At 39.0% G+C, this 18,687-nt stretch overlaps 1 protein-coding gene across 1 annotated transcript in view; it reads right to left on the reverse strand.

Moving 5' to 3' along the window:
* LOC140245145 (trafficking kinesin-binding protein 1-like) overlaps positions 1–18,687 on the reverse strand; it is a gene marked incomplete at its 5' end in the record, with an annotated part of 68,614 nt that overhangs the window by 22,882 nt on the left and 27,045 nt on the right. The window lies entirely within an intron of this gene.

Raw genomic sequence — 18,687 nt, forward strand, 5'->3', positions numbered from 1 at the left:
TTACATTCAAGAACAATAAAAGAAGAAATTAACACAAGTAATTTTACATTTTTAATTAAACGCCCACACCTTCCTCTTTTCTTTTCATTTCCCTCTTACTCTTTCTCTGTTTCTAACACACACTTTCTTTCTTTCTGTTTCTCACACACAGTTTCTCTACAAACATGTATAAATATCTATCTGTCTGTCTCTTTTTTACTCACTTTCAAAAAGGAAATGAAATATACCACTACAGAGAAATTATGCTACAATGAAGCTGAACCTCATTTTGTGGCACCACAAGCTTTTATCAACACTTCCTTCATTCATGAACATGGCATTCTCATCTGCTGGGGGGGGGGGAGGGGGAGGGGGAGGGGGAGGGGGAGGGGGAGGGGGAGGGGGAGGGGGAGGGGGAGGGGGAGGGGGAGGGGGAACTTCTGCCATTTTCCGAGAGCTGCCACTTCTGTTTTGCAACCCTACGCATGAAGGTAAGTTGACAAACACTGTGCGGAAATGAACAGGGCTGCAAGAAAGATATAAACTCCTCACATACGGATTTCTGGCTCAATTCAGCAGCTAGGTCAACAATGCTGGAAAAAAAAAAAGGTTGAGAAACCAGTTTCTACTCTTCTTGTCTCACCTACTCTCAGTTTACAGAACTGGATACAGATCAGAATGTGGAAATTCACCATTATGAAGCACATCTGATAAGCTACAAAATAGGGCAAGATACGATACACGCAAATGTTAAAACTACAAGTGTACAGCAAAACTGCCTTTTACAAACCTATTTATTGAAGGGACTAACTGTTGCACAAAAACAATGAACTTCTTCTGCCATCACAGCAGGAATATATCAAAGAGTTTAAAATCCTGTGAGTCAGGGTATCCGAGTAGTTTTCTAAGATTTTGTTCCTCTCAGTTTGTGACTGAAAAAAGCAAATGAACATTGAAACTGCAGTTTAAAATCCTTTGCAGATACTACAGGAAAATATATATCTATGAAATACTCTACACGCTGAATATTTAGCGTTCTAATTCTTTGTGAATCGGGACTTCAAGACAATTTTGCGAGTGGTTAGATTTGTGATCATTGAGTACAAAACTGAACTGAGAAATTATGTGAACATATCATTCTCATGTCACGATCAGAGTTAATATTTTCATGTGTTCTCAAATTCACGACTAGCACTTGACTCACAAGATTCGCTAAAAATAAAAACCTCACAAAATGAATGGTGTATACAGTAGTTCATACCTGCAGCATGATCTGTAAGTGGTGATACAATGCTCAAAGCCATTTACAATAAGATATATACATGTTGTTCTTGTTTGTGTGAGTGTGTGTGTCTGTGTCTATTTGTGCATGAGAATAGTTTGTTGATGCCGTCGTCATTGATTAGATTCATTGATGAGATCATTATTCTGTTGCTGTTGTCATTTCATGATATTACACAAAATTTGGTTTAAAGCAACTACCGGTAAATATTGCCACTTAAGCTGACGGTACAATGATTGTATAAATCATGATCGCCTCTGCTACTCCAACTGAATAATCTATAGAAGTATCAGTATCGAAAGCACGTATCATAAATCATGCAGCTAGCCATGCGGAGTAGAGCTGTGTTCCAGCACTGATATCTCACATGAAATGCCTTTTTGCTAATTGGATAACAACTTCAACAAAGGCACAGATCAGTCAATGCGATTGAGTACAAACACAACATTATTTTTTCCTTGCACTTGCACTGGGATATCATAATCAACGTCGGGGCGTAGAATGATATGGGAGTCGAAGTGGCGGAGAATTGAGTTACCATTTGGATGTAACACAGGATGGCATAATTACCACCAAAGCCAGTCGGCTAATTTTCATTTCACGACGCAAAGGGTCAAATTCCTACACTCACCACACCCTGTGCACGTAAATGTGCATTTCTAACAAGTATGCACAACTGTACATGCAGATATAAACTGTATTATTACAAGGCTTATTAAATCCTTTACAAAATTTACCTACCACTGAAAGGTAATGACTCATTTAAATCAATCCACTATCCTTGACATTTTTTTTTAATAAATGCTACTATTTAGGCATTATTTCATAATTATATTTCCATAGAAATTTACAAATTGTTTGATTTATGTTGCAACATTGCAACAATTTCAAAATGTACTTACAAAACTTTCTTAGCAATTTCACTCTTGAATAAGTACTGACCAATTTTTTTTTTTTTTTAAGCCCATTTTGGAAATCCTGTCTCCTACATATTTGACTTCCTGTTGATTACATAGGGCTGACGAAACTGTCCCATGAACTCTGAATGTCGTTCAGGAAACATTTCGAGAGGAAGAGACACGTTCACACGTGTGCCACGGTGGAGCAGCAGAGAATCAAAATCTACCGTGGGTAGACGTAGCTCCACGTACTGACTTCATTAAATGCTTCCCATGCCCCATAGGCTCTTGATCGACAAACGCCCTGGCCGAAAGAATAGTACAGAACAACTGCACAATAGAAGTGTATGGTAACAATGAAGGCCATTGTAGATGGGCATTCTTTTATTGCACGTAGACAGAGTACAGATGAGCTATGACATGTGCGAATATCACAACATTAGTATTGTCAGTGCTTTACCCCTGGCTTGAACCCTCAGGCCAAACGTGTATTTTCCATTTCCATAATTGCAATCATCAATCATTTCTCATCAGCGTCAACAACTCTCTTCTCTCGATCCTCGCGGCGCTATAAGGGGGAGACGCTTCCTTTTGAACCAAACCGATGGCTCTGCTTGGTATCATTGCCATCCCTAATTGATTTCAGTCAGACTGTATTCACTAAAGAAATTATTGTCATGAATTCTAATGATGCTATAAAACAGGTTGGTCCTGACTACAATCTGTATTATCTATCATTACCTTCATGGATGTCCCATAAGTTTCCATGTTAGGGCACATTTACTGTACACAACAACAAAAAAGTGGACCCTAAAGAATTCTGTTTACATCTCAACAAGAAATGGAAGGATTTCCCACAAGGCAGTATACAAAGGAAACTAATTTCATCCCCATGATAAAGGGAAATATTGTGCTGCACTAGGCGCTGTTCATTAAATATGAAAATAAACATGAAATATGAGCTATCCTTTGCCATTGCAAATTTCCTGTTGCTGCAGTAAAAATGACCACCACTAAACACAAACTGAGACATTTAACCTTGAATATTAATAGCCTCTTCCTTGTTTGGTTTTGCTAGCTTTTTTTTCAATGATTTTGAGATTTGCACACTTGTGAATACATTCTCTCTTGATTAAAGCATGGATCAACAGAATTCATGCACTACACTGCCAATTATTTGTTGTTGTTTTTTTGCCTGAAGAATCATATCTCTTTGATAGAAATTAGAATGTTTGAGGGAACAGTTGCATCACAGAAGAAAATATCAATTTCTCATTGGAATAATCTAAAAGAGGACACTGTCTGCAAAGGATCTATAGTTTGCCTTCTTCTTTATGCACAATTCCCAAATTGAATTGCTTTAAAGGCATAATTTACCTTTTGCAGATGAAACAAAAACCCAGCATTAGTGCTTCGAAATAGTTCTAAAATGTGAGTTAGGGCTAGAAACAGCCAACGTAAAAATATGAATCCATATAATCGATGTGAAGTGTTGTTAAATACACAAAATGTGAACAATAGTTATAATAAAAATGTTTCCAGGCTAAACCATCTACAGTTACGGTTTATTGAGAAAAACACCGATATCTTCTTACATTTTAGGCTTTATTGCGAAAAATTTGTATGGTAGGATGTTTTGTGATACAACAGACCTACAAATAAGCATCAAATGTGATATCTTGAACATTTTTGAACTCACTGCTCCCAAAGGTAAACTGGACCTTTAAAATCAGTTCACTATCATGCCAGGCTTGCACGAGATAGAATATTTGAGAAGCGTTAACTTGAACTTCTCCCTCAAGCAACAAAAACATCTGTTAATATTGCTTTCAGTAAACCCTCAAATGTTCATATTTATCAAGGAAACATTTTGAAAGCGCAATGGGCAGAAAGAGAATAGAGTTACACACTGCTGGTCTAGTACTGTTCACCAACAAAACTTGATCTCTCTAATGCTCTATGTGTACTGCTGGAAAAAAAAAAATTGAACGTCCCTTGCTTTGTATTACCTAATCAAACCAGATATTGTTACATTTTATATAATAGTACCTCATCAGATATCAGAGATTCTGTGGAAACTATACTGTTTAATGAATAACAAAAATCATTTAATAGCAAATTTATAAATGATAACCTTACACTCCAAGCTCCCAAATAATATACTGACTGTATTTAGTCTGCAAAACAACTGCAATGCTTTTTTAAACAGAAATATCTTCCCCTAAAAAAAGGAAAGAAATTACAGCCTGCTGCTATTGTCATTACTTATTGCAATTTAGTATTAATATTAATTTCATTATTACTATTATCATCATCCTCATCATCAACATCATCATCATCATCATCATCATGGAAGTAGTTACATTTTAACAGAGCGTATACCTCATTCAAATTTGATGGAATCTATTTAACACTAAAATTGATTATTTCACAAGATTTTTGAGCTTGTTGTGCAGGTTGATCTGTGCAATCTGCACTTCACAACAGAGAAACATGCACAGCCCAACCCCACACACACAGTCTGTTTATCATATTGAACAAAAAGCCCCAATACTTTAAATAGTTGAAAGAAGACGAGAAAGAAGGGTTGGGAAAGATTGCGCAAAAGACTGACGGCAGGGCTTCTATTCTCAGCAGTTGGGATGAAGTCGGGGCACCACGAAGGCACGAGTCATAAAAGTCGACCTCCATATTTCAGAAATCATTACAAAACATACCACAAATGTGTTTTACTCTTGCCACTTTTGTTAAAAATCACTTTTTCTTTTCTTTTTTTAAAGTGGCATGAATCAGCGGTGGCTTGCCACATGTTTTAGCATAAACTTGGCAAGTCATATCTTAATGATATAAGAAGATGGATTACATGTCTGATTAAAAAAAAAAAAAATCTGAGGTGATTATTTTTTCAGGCATTTATTCACAGACTGCCAAGATTGAAGTGCACTCCTGCTTGAAGCGATTCTCTCGAAGGACAGCCATTGGGAGAGACTGCAGTGTGCCCATCAGATCACATTTTGTCGTTCTCGTGGAGCGAATGATGCAACTGCCACATGATTACCACTTCTGTCCTACATCTAAGGGAATTTTGCAATTTATTCGAATATAAATATAGATGTTTCTTTCGGGTAATGCCAGGAGTTTGAAATTCTAGTACCTGTTTTGTATCTTTATTGAATCTCTTGATAAAACCTGCATCTGGTCCAACCTGTATTGTTGCCTGGCAGGACACGGTTGGATAAGCTGTTTTTTATGAAGAAAATCTTTTGTTCTCACATTCTGCATAAATTTGAGTACATTTAGTACAAAAATCTCTTATTTAAATTTTTTATTGAAATCACATAGGTTGCTACAAAACATAATACACTGACTTTAAAAAAGAAACATTTACATTTCTCAAAGCACATCAAAGGCCTGAAATGGGCCAACATGTGAAGTTCACATTTTATAGCTTTGGTTGAGATGGCGCTTCAGGCTTCCAACTTTTGGGGGGATAGTGAGAAACCTCCTATGAAATATGAAAGAGCATACAATTCTAAGAGGAATTCAAAGTTTATTTGATGAAAATTGGTATTGAAATGGTGAAATTTTCAAAACAAAGGTCTAATAAAAGTTGGGACCCATCTTTTACCATGCAGGACTGCTTTACTCTGTTTTGGATATCTCAACCATTTCAAAACCAATTTTCATCAAATTAACTTTCAATTCCTCCGGAATTGTATGCTCTTTGATATTTCAAAACGGCTTCTAATCATCTCACCAAGATTTAAAAATCTGAATTTCCACCTCAACCAAAGCCATACCGTCCCTGTAATACTGACTAGTTATTTTTATATCTTCCTTTCTTCTACCATCTCTGTACTCACCTGACAATTCTCCGATTTCAAGAATGTCGTAAAGGTATGTATTGATAAACTCCCAGTCATTCTTCATCTCGAGAGATTGAAGTGAAATGTCCATTGTTGAAAAAAAATGGTGACAAAAAAGCAACTTCACCCGTGTTCACAGAAGAATGGACAATCTAAGAACTTTGTGCCTTACGACGATCAATTTTGCAAAAGATAGAAAAATATTTATACGGGGAAACGCTGACAGTTTCGAGTCAAGGTAGGATTGAGTACATGTACAAATTTTGGCGTTTGCCCTCTTTCGTTGCTGATGTTTTCAATTTTCTGCAGCAAATGAGTATGGATCAGTAGAATATATCGCAGTTCTTTTTTTTTTAAGCGGTATTTTACAGCAGTGGGGCAGAACTGTCGCAATTTGTCTGACTGTAGTTGATCTGGGGTGACTGTCCTGACGATCAGAAGTCGCAACAGGTGACGTCTGCAATAGATCCAAAGCTGGCGAAGGGATGGGGGGGGGGGGGGGAACCCACAGAGACTTGGTACTGATTCAGACAAATCGAGTTTGTTTTGTATTCAAAACTTGGCTCGAGTGTCCACATGAATGCAGTTGGGGCTGCGGTCGCACAAATGTCTCTGTGGAAATGGGGACTTGTAAGATTGTAGGATAAAAATGCTGATGACTGATGGTGATGATGCAAGACGCTCGATGCGGTAAATACAAAAAAGCGTTATAACACAGATGACTCGAGGGGATGATAAGTTCACTTGAACTCTTTTACGGCGCTGCTTCCACGACTGAGAAAGCAATAATGGTGCCAACTAAACATGCTAATCGTCTAGTTGAGGTGTCTCGCGCCAGGCAGGTGTCTTCTCCCAATGAAAGACGGTACTAATCCTTGGTAACCACAACACACAGCCTCCTTCGTAAAGAAACAAAGTCTTGCTCTCTTGCAAAAAAGTCTGAAAATGTGACCAAAGTTGCTGTAAGGAAGAAGAGCGATGATTTTCAAGAAAAAACAAAGGGCGAAAAACAAACCAACAAGATGCCTTCAACACAGAGGTGTAAGTCCAACATCCAAAAAGAGTTCAGTTTGAAAGTTTTGATAGTTCTCCATAGACCTACAAGAGAGCTACGGAGACCTGGTAACACAATTTTGCCAAATACTGCAGACTTGGGCTCAATAGGTCTAGCGCGAAGCCCGCGTTTCGGGGCAAACGGCACAGCACCTACAGCCCAGAGCAGGACCGGAGGCTATCTGGCTAGGCACACTGCGATGGCACCTCCACTTTGGAATCCCCATCATGTAGAAACAAAAAGTGTTAGAAAACAACGCAACACCTCACTTCCAGATATGAGAAACAGGAGGATATCCTCACGGAAATGCGCTCGCACCGCTCGTTTCCTTTCAACTGAAGCAAGCACGCTGGCGCCAGTGAAAAAAGTACTGATTTCTTATCACCTGACTGATGTTCACTCTCAAGAGTTTCGCTGCGCGAGCACCAGGGTATGGGGGCAAAGTACAGTGATTGTTTCCATCTCAGAAGCGTTATTATCAGTGGCTTGCTTGCTCTTGAGCAGCAAATTTTATATCATATACCTCATGAAGTTCAAGGAGGGGGAGGATTACAAAGTGAAACTTTGTGTGGAGTGTGGACAAGGGGCAAACTTTGATGATCTGGCTCCTAAACGAGGGTGCACGGCTTCCCTCATACCAGGTTGAGGTTGCCTGTATTGGCAGTGGTAGAGGTGGTGCCAATGGTGATCAATACAGTGGTAGCGATGATGGGAGTGGTTACAGAGGAGGTTGCTGCAGATACCACGCTATAGAAAAGAGTGAAAGTTGATCGAAGGGCTGCTCTAAGGGTTGCATGGCAACTTTTCCACAGCCCGCAGATGGCAGATTATTTGAGAACAAGCATATTTCTTCATACACATTCATCATCAGACAATAAAGTACCACAAAATTCCCATTCTCCCTCTCCAGCCCCACATCCCCACCCCATCCCCACCCCATCCCCACCCCATCCCCACCCCCTCAAGAGATGATCTGAGGAAGACCATTCTCTACAAAAAAATCTCCCTGCCCAACATTGCCAACTATTTTACGTCATTAATGCACTGTGCATTTATCTCTGATATCATCTGATAAAACTGCGGCAGTTGATTCAATGCCAAGTTCTTTATGATGATTTCTCTCCTAAAGTCAGATAAGCAGCGGCAATATGATAATTGTAAACACTCCACGGAAATCAAACATTAATAACTAATAAAAAATGCTTCATAAAAAATGTGTTGTCGACAGCGGTCGGAAGAGAGATGCATGTGTGCGGGTCAACAATAAGAATTTGTACCATGATTACTATACCATCACTGAAAACAGAGTAGAATGTTTGGTAATGATGGTCGTTCTGAACACATTTCCAACTTCCAGGCTCTGGATGGTTGGTGTGTCTCCATTTTATATTAAAAAAAAAAAAAAAAAAAAAATGTCAGCAAAAGGGTAATGATGGGCCTCTGACTTGATTACCCCAGGCATAATTTTAACAGACAGCAATATTTTCCTTGGCAACCTTCCTTGCTGAGAAGTTTTCAAACTTCATTCAGTATATGAAGTTTGAGAGAACAGATTGTTGCAGAAGAGGAAATTATCAGGGCACTAAGGTAATTGATGACTGAATTATTGAGCAAGCACTGCAGAAAGCATGACTTTGCAGCCCCAAATAATGATTACACTATAAAAAGAATTATATTTACATCAATACTGCAGACATTTGAAAGCAATATATGTGTACCCTTTTCTCCTTAGGAAACAGAGACTCATGTTGTTGATTTTGTTGCTCCTCAACTTTAAAACAAATATTAACAATTCGCAAAAGGATACAAAGTAATCTAATGCAATTTTGTTTTTAAAAAAACTTTCACAATGCAGACGTCGCTTGTGTGAATGTATTAATACAGATATGTGCGTTCAACACTCACAAACTCCATGAAAATTTGTTCCCAACAATGAGATACAAACATACAACCACATTATACTGTCTATGTACATAAAAACACATTAATTACATTCTTGCTGAATGTTCAGCTAATATCTAACAAGAGACCCGCGGGTCTAGCGCTCACCTGAGTATCAAAAGTTCACCTTTCATGCAGTCACTAATCTAAATTATTCACAGCTCTACTAAAATTTGACCAGGCATTCTCAAGTAGAAGATGAAAATGTACAATAAGGGCCCAAATTCTTTAAGATTTCTTAATTTGGGGGGATTGGGGCCCCCTGGGGCCCTCTGGGTATGGCATGGTGCCCATTTTGATAAATTGAGATCCTGACCTCCTAGGGATGCTACCTGCCAAGTTTGCCGAAAATCCATCATGAGGTTTTCAGGAAGAAGATGAAAATGTACAATTCAGGCCCCCATTTGGAGCTTCTCACCCCCCCCCCCCCCCCCCCGCCCCCAAGAGGGGCACCCCTGGATCTGCTATGAACAAACTTGAAACTACAGTCATTAATGTACTCACTCATAGTATTATCTTAGCTCTATAACTTCTGATTCTAGAGAAGATTTTTAAAGATTCCTTCATTTTGGGGGGTTTGGGCCCCCCTGAGGGCCCCCTGGGTGGGGCATGGTGCCCATTTTAACAAATTGAGATCCTAACCCCCTAGGGATGCTACCTGCCAAGTTTGGTGAAAATGGGTCAAGGGGTTCTCAAGAAGAAGATGAAAATGTACAATTTAGGCCCCATTAGGACCCCTCCCCACCCCCCTCCCCTGGGTCCCAAGGGGGGCATCCCTGATTCAGCCATGAACAAACTTGAAACTACAGTCATCAATGTACTAACTCATAGTATTAACTTAGCTCTATCACTTCTGGTTCTAGAGAAGAAGATTTTTACAGATTCCTTAATTTTGGGGGGTTTGGGCCCCCCCTGGGGGCCCCCTGGGTGGGGCATGGTGCCCATTTTAACAAATTGAGTTCCTAACCCCCTAGGGATGCTACCTGCCAAGTTTGATGAAAATCAGTCTTGGGGTTTTCAAGAAGAAGATGAAAATGTAAAAAGTTTACGCACGACGCACGACGCACGACGCACGACGGACGACGCACGACGGACGCCGGATGAAGGGCGATCGCAATAGCTCACTTGAGCCTTTGGCTCAGGCGAGCTAAAAATCAATCAGGTACTAGTAGTCAAAAGAACACATTCACTGAGATACCATTGCAGGTTGCTACCATCACAGAGTTACCTGGGGCACCTGCAACTCACTGCCCACGTACAATAATCAGGCACTTGGCAGCTATAAAACACATGGGGTCCTTGCCCAATTGCCCATTGGGGCAAGTAGGAAATATATCACTGTAATGACACATCGCGTAGTAGATGTACCCATACATCTGACATATTAAGGCCATGAATACACAACAGATGTTATGGCCATATTTATCTCAAAAATTATATTTTTGGTAACAACATAACACATGGCTGATTAACTGCCGGAAGCTTTACCCTATGAAATGAGGGTTACTTCTTGAGATAGACCCCGTTTACAGTGCGAGGCTCGGCCGTGGCCGAGCCGCGGCCGAGCCCAGCCCCGCTTCCGTGTAAACACGCAAAAGGCCAAATGCGAGGCCAATTTTAGTCTGGCTTCCAGACCCTCTGCCCGTACTATTTCGCTATTCACGATATTAACCCCCTCAACGTGGAAAACTAGTATAGTTTAAGGTGGTTTTGTCCTGCAAAGGATTTTTCCTTCGGCAAAGGCCTTTGCCCGAACGGCGACTTTGTCGCCACAGAATCCAGTTGGCAAAGGGTCTGAAAACCAGGCTATACCAAATTGCGTTTGTTTACAAGCAGAGCGCCACTACGACAAAATATTGAAAGGTTTGAATTAAAAGCGCGGCCGAGCCCAGCAGTGCAAACAGACAAAATTGCGAGGCTCAGCCGCGGCCGAGCCACGGCTGAGCCCGGCCCCGCACAGTAAACGGGGTCTAAGTAATTTCATAAACCTAATTCGATATTTAATAGCAATTTTATCTAACTCTAATAAGTGGTACATATGCAATATGCATCAGTGTTTAAAGCAGCTGCAACATCCAGACAGAAATGGTTGACTCAACAACAAGAACAACAAATATATAATAATAATAATTAAAAAAACAAAATAAGGCATGCAAACTTCAATCACACTGTTCCCCCTCCATGTTATAACCAAATATGGTACTGACTTTCCATGAAACAAATCTTCCTTCCACTCATAAAAGATACCCTAAAGAGTCACTGGGATTGTTTTCACATTATGAGTATGCTCATGTTCAACATATCTCCAGCGTAAGGCTGAATGACAGATCTGCCACATAGCATCACACAACAAAGAAGTTACTACCAGAGCAGGTCTGTAGTAACTCCTTGGTACAACAAGCCACAGACATATATATATCAATCAGTCAAGTAGCAGAGCAGATAAAGAAATAGAAATTCTACCTATGGACGCTCTTCTGGTAGGCACAAGAGTTCGCTGAAAATCACTCTCCTTCTTGGGTCGACGTCGTCCCATCTTCAAAGATTTGATTCGCGGGGTAGAGGGATCCTCTCCTAGCAACGGCAGAATGCAATCAGGTGATCCTCGGAGTGGAGTCGCGCTGAGGTGAAAGGTTCAAACTTCAGTGTGTGTATCGAGGTACCACCACCCACGAAGCAACCTGCAATTTAACTCTCCGCAGGCCAATATATCAAATTGCCTTTGACATTGAGCAAAACGGTGATGAAAGAGTTAATCACTTGTATACGTCAACTTCTGCTCAACACTTTCATTACAACGAGGCCAACAAAAATCGAACGTCAAGTTCTTTGCAGCACTCTGAGATGTGCTGGGTGAAGTTTTCAGTTCAACAAAACCCTGGATGCATGATCAATATTATCTGAAGTGATGACATTTCAAGTAAAAAACAGACCCACATTTAACCAGGTATCTCTGCACACACTCTCAAGTTGCGAGAGAAAAGGAGCAAAGCAAACTGCATGGAGCTATACTGTTTGAGTACCGGGAGATTTCATTTCTCTACACAGAGCAGCTGAAGGAGTTTAAAGTTCACCTGCCGTTTCAAATGCAAGAGGAGCAAAAAACCAGACCATGCAAGACAGGATGATCGCAAAGAAGTTTGCTTCCGTTGGGCGTCGAGAACTTGAAGATGACAGTAAACTTGAGGATGCTGTACGGGTTGTACAGCTTCCTGCAGGGACGGGTTCCTACTTGTATCATGCAACCGTGGAAGCACTCTCTTCAGAAAAAAAAAAAATATATCAACAATTCGGTTCCAAGTCCATGCGAGATCCAATCAGCATTTGGGATATCCTGGACTTTTGACAGGGTCTCCAAACAAATCCTGCAATTTCCAGTCTCAGATATGGTCACGTAGACAGCGTAGCCTCCACCAGACTGTTTACTTGCACGTCATCAACGTACCCCCTCTGGCGGTCCTTTCAATGCAGCACACACTTTAACAAAGAACTTTAAATACTGCGGAATATGATGTGACATTCATCTTGTCCTGCCCACCTTTGAAACACCGAAAGGGGAAAATATGAGAAAGAAAAAAATAAGGATGGGCGATCCAGGGCACCACTCTCATCTGATCAGGTCGGGTCATTCACATACAAGTTTAACAGAGGTCTGCATGAAATGTAAACAGGACTAAAAATCGAAGGGCAAGTCATAAAAAGTTGTGGACTCAAAGCAGAGAGTTTGCTATTTGATCCAATGTTCAATTCGACGAGTGTGAGCACTGACTGCACGTGCACTTCCCTCCTTTGTTTATATTACCCCTTTCTGAGAAAATCAAGTCAACATGACTGAAACACAGAAAAATCCACTTCGGGTCTCTGTAGGACAACTTTGTCGGAATGGTATCTTCGATGATAACATTTCTGAGAAGCTAACAACGGTAGCGATGAATAAACTTGTCTTCATGGTTGATATATGGCATCACTCTTCAGAAGAGCAGATTTTTTAAACATATGTTTTGAGGAATTATCTGTCGGCCTTCTCTGGGGTTAAATCTTCAATAATGCCATCACTCCAAAGGCACTAAAATGAGCTACAACCCCAAAGCTGCAATCAAATTTCACACAGATGCAAGTTCACAAAAGTATAATCTTCTGGAGATGATTCCTCCTAATCGCACACATCCAAGGAAGGAGCTAGCAGAGACGACGCTCGGTGCGTCTGCGTCTCATGCCGCCTTCGACCGAAATGCTGGCAGCGCGTGGCAGTCTCTCCCACCAAACCACACACAGACACACACACAAAATGCGTGAGGCATATGCTGTGTACAATGAATCATGCGTTCGTCGACTATATGCTACTGTAGTTGGCTGGGGTTTAAGTAAAAAGGGGAAGGGGTGGGGGGCCAACTTTTTGCACCTCACAGCAGTCCGATAATGAACCTCGTGATTACGTGACGACACTCACAGAATACTCCATCCTAATGAGAGAAACAGGAGTTGCCTAATGCGTGGGTCGCAAAATATTCATTACTTTGCTGGAGGGGGGATATTGGCTAATCAACTCCAAATTAGCTAATTTTCCAGTCCAGTTCATGCAAGCAGGTAAACAGCATCAGAACTAAGCACAGGGTTTTTATACGTTGCTAAACAGCCTATCCTTATATCTATGCAATGCCGAAACTTAAGCCAGTTTTGTAAAGTTGTATTGAAACTTTCACTGCTCTGAGTCTCACTTTACACACTCACTCTTCAAAATCAAATCGCACTCTGCACATATACACAATTTTCATTCATTGTACTATGTATTGAAAAGCCCTACTGGAGTTCTAGTATAAAACTAATTTCTAGATATATTAGCTAGAGTTTGCGATGTAGTGATGAAAACTAAAAATTTTAGTATATTCCTTAATCTTAATCTTGTTGACTAGCAATGTGTTTATGTGAAATAACTTCCATATTCAATTACTCATATGGGATGCAGGTATCACATGCAGATGAATGAATAATACAAATTTGAATGTCTAATTTGACTGAGAATCATATTGTTGAGACACTGTTCACACCAGTACCTTTAATCTGCATGTACGTCACGCAGTGACGTCTTTCAAAATAACTGTGAAATAATGCACTGTTTGGCAAGCGATATTTCAAGTGTTTTTAACAAGATGAAAATCTGGGTTCGAAGAAGAATACAACGTCTATTAAGAGTCACAAGGTGCTTTTCTTTTACGTCAGTGATAAAGTTTGTGGAAAACTTGGAGGACCTGGTGCTAATTATAGGAAGTTGGCAATCAGGAGTTTTCGTCTACATGCTATAAACCCTTTCGGTGACAACAACGGCACGCACGATATTGACAAGTAAGATCATGACTCTGGTCCTCTTTTTTTTTTCACTCAGAACAGTCTGGTGATGACGTCGCCGTTTTTCCTACGATAATCTCAAAATATGCTTAAAATGTGTTCTTGACGCTTGCGTTGGTCAAGATACTGCATGACTCTTTATTTCTTTTACTCACTTACTACAGGTCATATTTTTTGGTTTCTCCATGCAGAAAGCAAAGATACTTTTCACTGCAGTAGTCAATAATGCAAATAAACCTGAATTTGAATGAATTAAACATGTGTGCAAATACAAGTGCATACTGGTAACATTTAAATGACTGTAATTTCATTTCATAACTTGAAGAATTTGTTAAGGTCTCCTGGTAAAAGTGGCACAAACTTACTATCCACAAACACATGTTTCAAGTGCTAATCTACATCTATAAACATAAATGTGACAAAACCTAAAATGGCATAATAAAACACTCCATCCCGCTGGGAAAGTGAATGTTCTAAGAAACAAAGGACCAAACAAGTTAATAGCAATCACATTTCTTCATCATTGACTGTAAGAATATGATGCCAAACAAGAATATTCAATTCAATTCAATTCAATTCAATCATTTATTGTCTGATCTAAAAAAAATACAAAAAATCTTCCTCCACTGGCAAGATAACAGAGCACAACACGACAAGAATAACAAACAGATCACATAAAAAAAAAAAAAATGACTGATAATCAATGAACAATTCGACACATCATCAAACGATATATCGTATCTAAAACTGAAATACTAATGAAATGAAGAGGTACGTTTGAGACTATAAAAATAGGACATTAAAATATACTATTGATGCATTGAATCTTTTAAACATGCTGACGTCTGACTATGACAAATATATATCAAAAATGCAAAGTCATAAATACAAAATTGCACAGGCCCTAAAAATATGTTGGGAGTGAAACATGTGTGGTATACATAATGTACATTATACAGAAACCCAGGGATCACATGTCACATGTGTGCCCAAGAAGAGCAGGAATAAGAAGAAAAGAATAGAGGTGGAAAAGGATGGAGAGGGTTCCATAGAACAGCTGCCTCTATGGGCACACATTGTCATACAGTGTTGTTATGCAAATATGCATGCACACGTATGCGAAAACATTCCGTGATCATTCCAATAAAATAGCAGAGTGCACAATGAATGCTGCATAATGTAAATGTACTTAAATCACAGTCCATGTGTGCCCAGGAAGCAAAATAGAAAAGATAGAAGGAAAGAAGCAGAAGATAGACGGGAGGGGGAGGGATTTCCAGGAAAAGCTGCCTATGTGGGCACACATACAATGTGATATGCTTTACATAAATACATATATCAAGATTTTATTAGAATATTCGAAGATTCCATTAGAATAGATCTAATAATTTCAAATAAAAAGATATGGACTACAGAACTATTGACCGTTCATACATACAGTTCTTTCTTCACACAGCAATTCTTTTTATAGATATTGAACAGATTTACTTGCAAGTTCAGACAGCTGTAACTGTAACTTTTTACTGGTTATACCCTACAACAATACTGATGATAAACCTTATTCTAGCATCAACTATCAAAGGGGATCAGACTTGGCTTATGTGACTCATTTGCTATGCAGACTTAACATGACAATGACTCTATCACTATAGGTGGTCCCAAAAGTCACCCAAATCCTCCTCTCCCTACTTTAGTCCTGCCCGACTATATGATGCATGTTTCCCAAATCATGTTTCCTGCATGTAAAAGCCAAACAAGTTTTTTTTTTTTTTTTTTTCTTTCAAGCATAATACTTCTAATACCTTTTCTATCTTCTTGAATATCATACCAATATATATACCCAGGCCAATTGTACTGGATCAAACAGTCATTCTCTTCTGGCATAAACAGAGTAGGCTACAAATAAATTAATCAATAAATACCTGGAAATATATATATATATATATAGTTTGTCATTATGTGAAAGAATGCATGGAAAAAGTGACCCCAATTCAGTGACTTCCCATCTCAGTACTCATCCATTAATATAAGTTGTTTGTAGGGCTGAGTAGCGCACAATTTATCCATCAATCAACCCACTGCTGGTGTCACGCATGCGATCTGTCTCATCTCCATGGAAACCACTGCCGATGGAAGGGAGGGAATCACCCATCAGTTTACTGAGAACCGATCACACATATCACACACTGTACTTGCTTGTAATGTGACATCGTTAAGACATGTTTTTCAGTGTCCTTGTACATGTAGATGCAATCAAGTCTCGAAGCTGTGCCATGTATCATTTTCCTTCAGCAAAGAATAAACTTACACTTCAGAAACATGGAAATGGCCATCATGTATTAAAAGTAAGGTTATGGACTGCCTGATACTGTCTTCATGAATGAATCTCTAAAAAAAAGTTCTTAATATCAAATCATGAACCGAAGAACCAAACAGTGTTTTAAATTGGTAGATAATGACAAGCCCTATAAATAACTGGGTGATTGCTTTCCAAGTGTAGGGGATATGAACAATGTGTCATTTAAAAAAAAAAAAAAAAAATGCCTTGAGGTGAAAACCTTCAATATTAATGGTGAAAACATGAAATATCAGTAGATATTGATATCCACTGGATGTGTTACAAAAAAAAAAAAGTTCTGACCATTTACACATCTAACGATCTTGTGTAGTTTGAGTCTACTTGACTGTGATACTCCGACTGCAAACACATCTTCCTCTCATACTTTTCTTTAAAGGGATCGTACAGTTTTGGTTGAGACCTAATTTCAGGTTTCTAAAATTTTTTTGGTGAAATAATGAGAAACCTCTTATGAAATATGAAAGAGCATGTAATTCTATGAGGAATTCAACGTTTATTTGATGAAAATTGGTTTTGAAATGGCTGAGATATCCAAAAAAAGAGCGATTCTCATAAAGTGTGGGACCCACACTTTATTACGATCACTTTGTTTTACTTTGTTTTTGGATGTTTCAGTCATTCCAAGCCCGATTTTCATCAAATAAACTTTGAGTTGGTATGCTCTGTACTATATCATAAGTGTTTTCTTGGTATCTCGCAAAAAGTTAAAAGCCCAATTCTCATCTCCACCAATACTGTACCATCCCTTTAACTGTCTAACTTGGTGCGTATTGACCAACAATTATTGTCAGTTCCTTTGCTCCCCCCCCCCCTCCCAAAAAAAAAAAAGAAAAAAAAGATACACCTGTTTCTTTATTGTTGTTTCTGTATATTATCAAGCACTGGCTAAAACAACAACACTGATGCCTTTACAATGCAAGTGATAACAAAGAGGTGAGACTGTCCAACACACAAAATAATGGGGACAGAAATGCATACATCCTGAATACACAACTGGTACGTTTGGGTGTGTCTCTGCGTATGTGGGTGTTATGGGCGGTCCGAACTGTAGTGAGATGCCTTGGACAAAACAGTGCACTGTGTTGTGGACACCACTTCATGCATAATTTACATATGCGGCATACAATGTTTACTGGATCAAATTACAATCAGGTCGATACTGGTGCTACATGTACTACAAAAGCAACAGACTATTGTATGCTCTTTTAACTTTTTAGGATCAATAACAGTATTTGTATTACATGTATATTGACATATCTGCATTCTAGAAAGGTTAGTCCTTAGATTGCACATTAACTAACTTTTCTGAATGAGTAATTTGCACTCATCTCTATTCGGGACTAAAACCCGATGATATTTTCACCATCAAACAAGTCAGTTTTTAAGCACCTTCAGTATTAAAGGTCTGTATATAAAGTTGTTGTAGAACAATTCAATATCAGAAGGGCATAAACCTTTACACTGTTACATGACATTTGTAGATAATAGCCTTCTACTGCTATCAGTCATAATATAACTTGTCCAAGAATGAGGAATTTAAACCTTTTACAGGAGAAAATACGTAGTATGATATCGACTTACTAATGAAATTATTATATAGTAATTATGCGTAAAAGAGATAAATAGATTAGCAGAGAGAGAGAGAGAGACATATATTGGCATTCTTATCATAAGGAAAAATAAACAACAGCAGCTCAATATCCCATCCATTGTTCCTCTGGTATTAATGTGCCACAGAAAATTTCCACAAACAAATATAGATAAATGAGGCTCATACCATGCCAACAATCCAAAGAGATGAATCAGTTACAGATGTACAATGTATTTTTTCATCTGCTAACAATCATTTCCCCTTCCCTACCTTGGTGAGCAGATCAATGTATTGTTATGAATGCAGAGCATCATGAATGAAAATGTACAACATTCTTTGAAGTGTTGATGTGAAGAATCCTACTGTAACA

Source organism: Diadema setosum, chromosome 22 (genome assembly GCF_964275005.1).
Source record: "Diadema setosum chromosome 22, eeDiaSeto1, whole genome shotgun sequence".
NCBI lineage: Eukaryota > Metazoa > Echinodermata > Echinoidea > Diadematoida > Diadematidae > Diadema > Diadema setosum.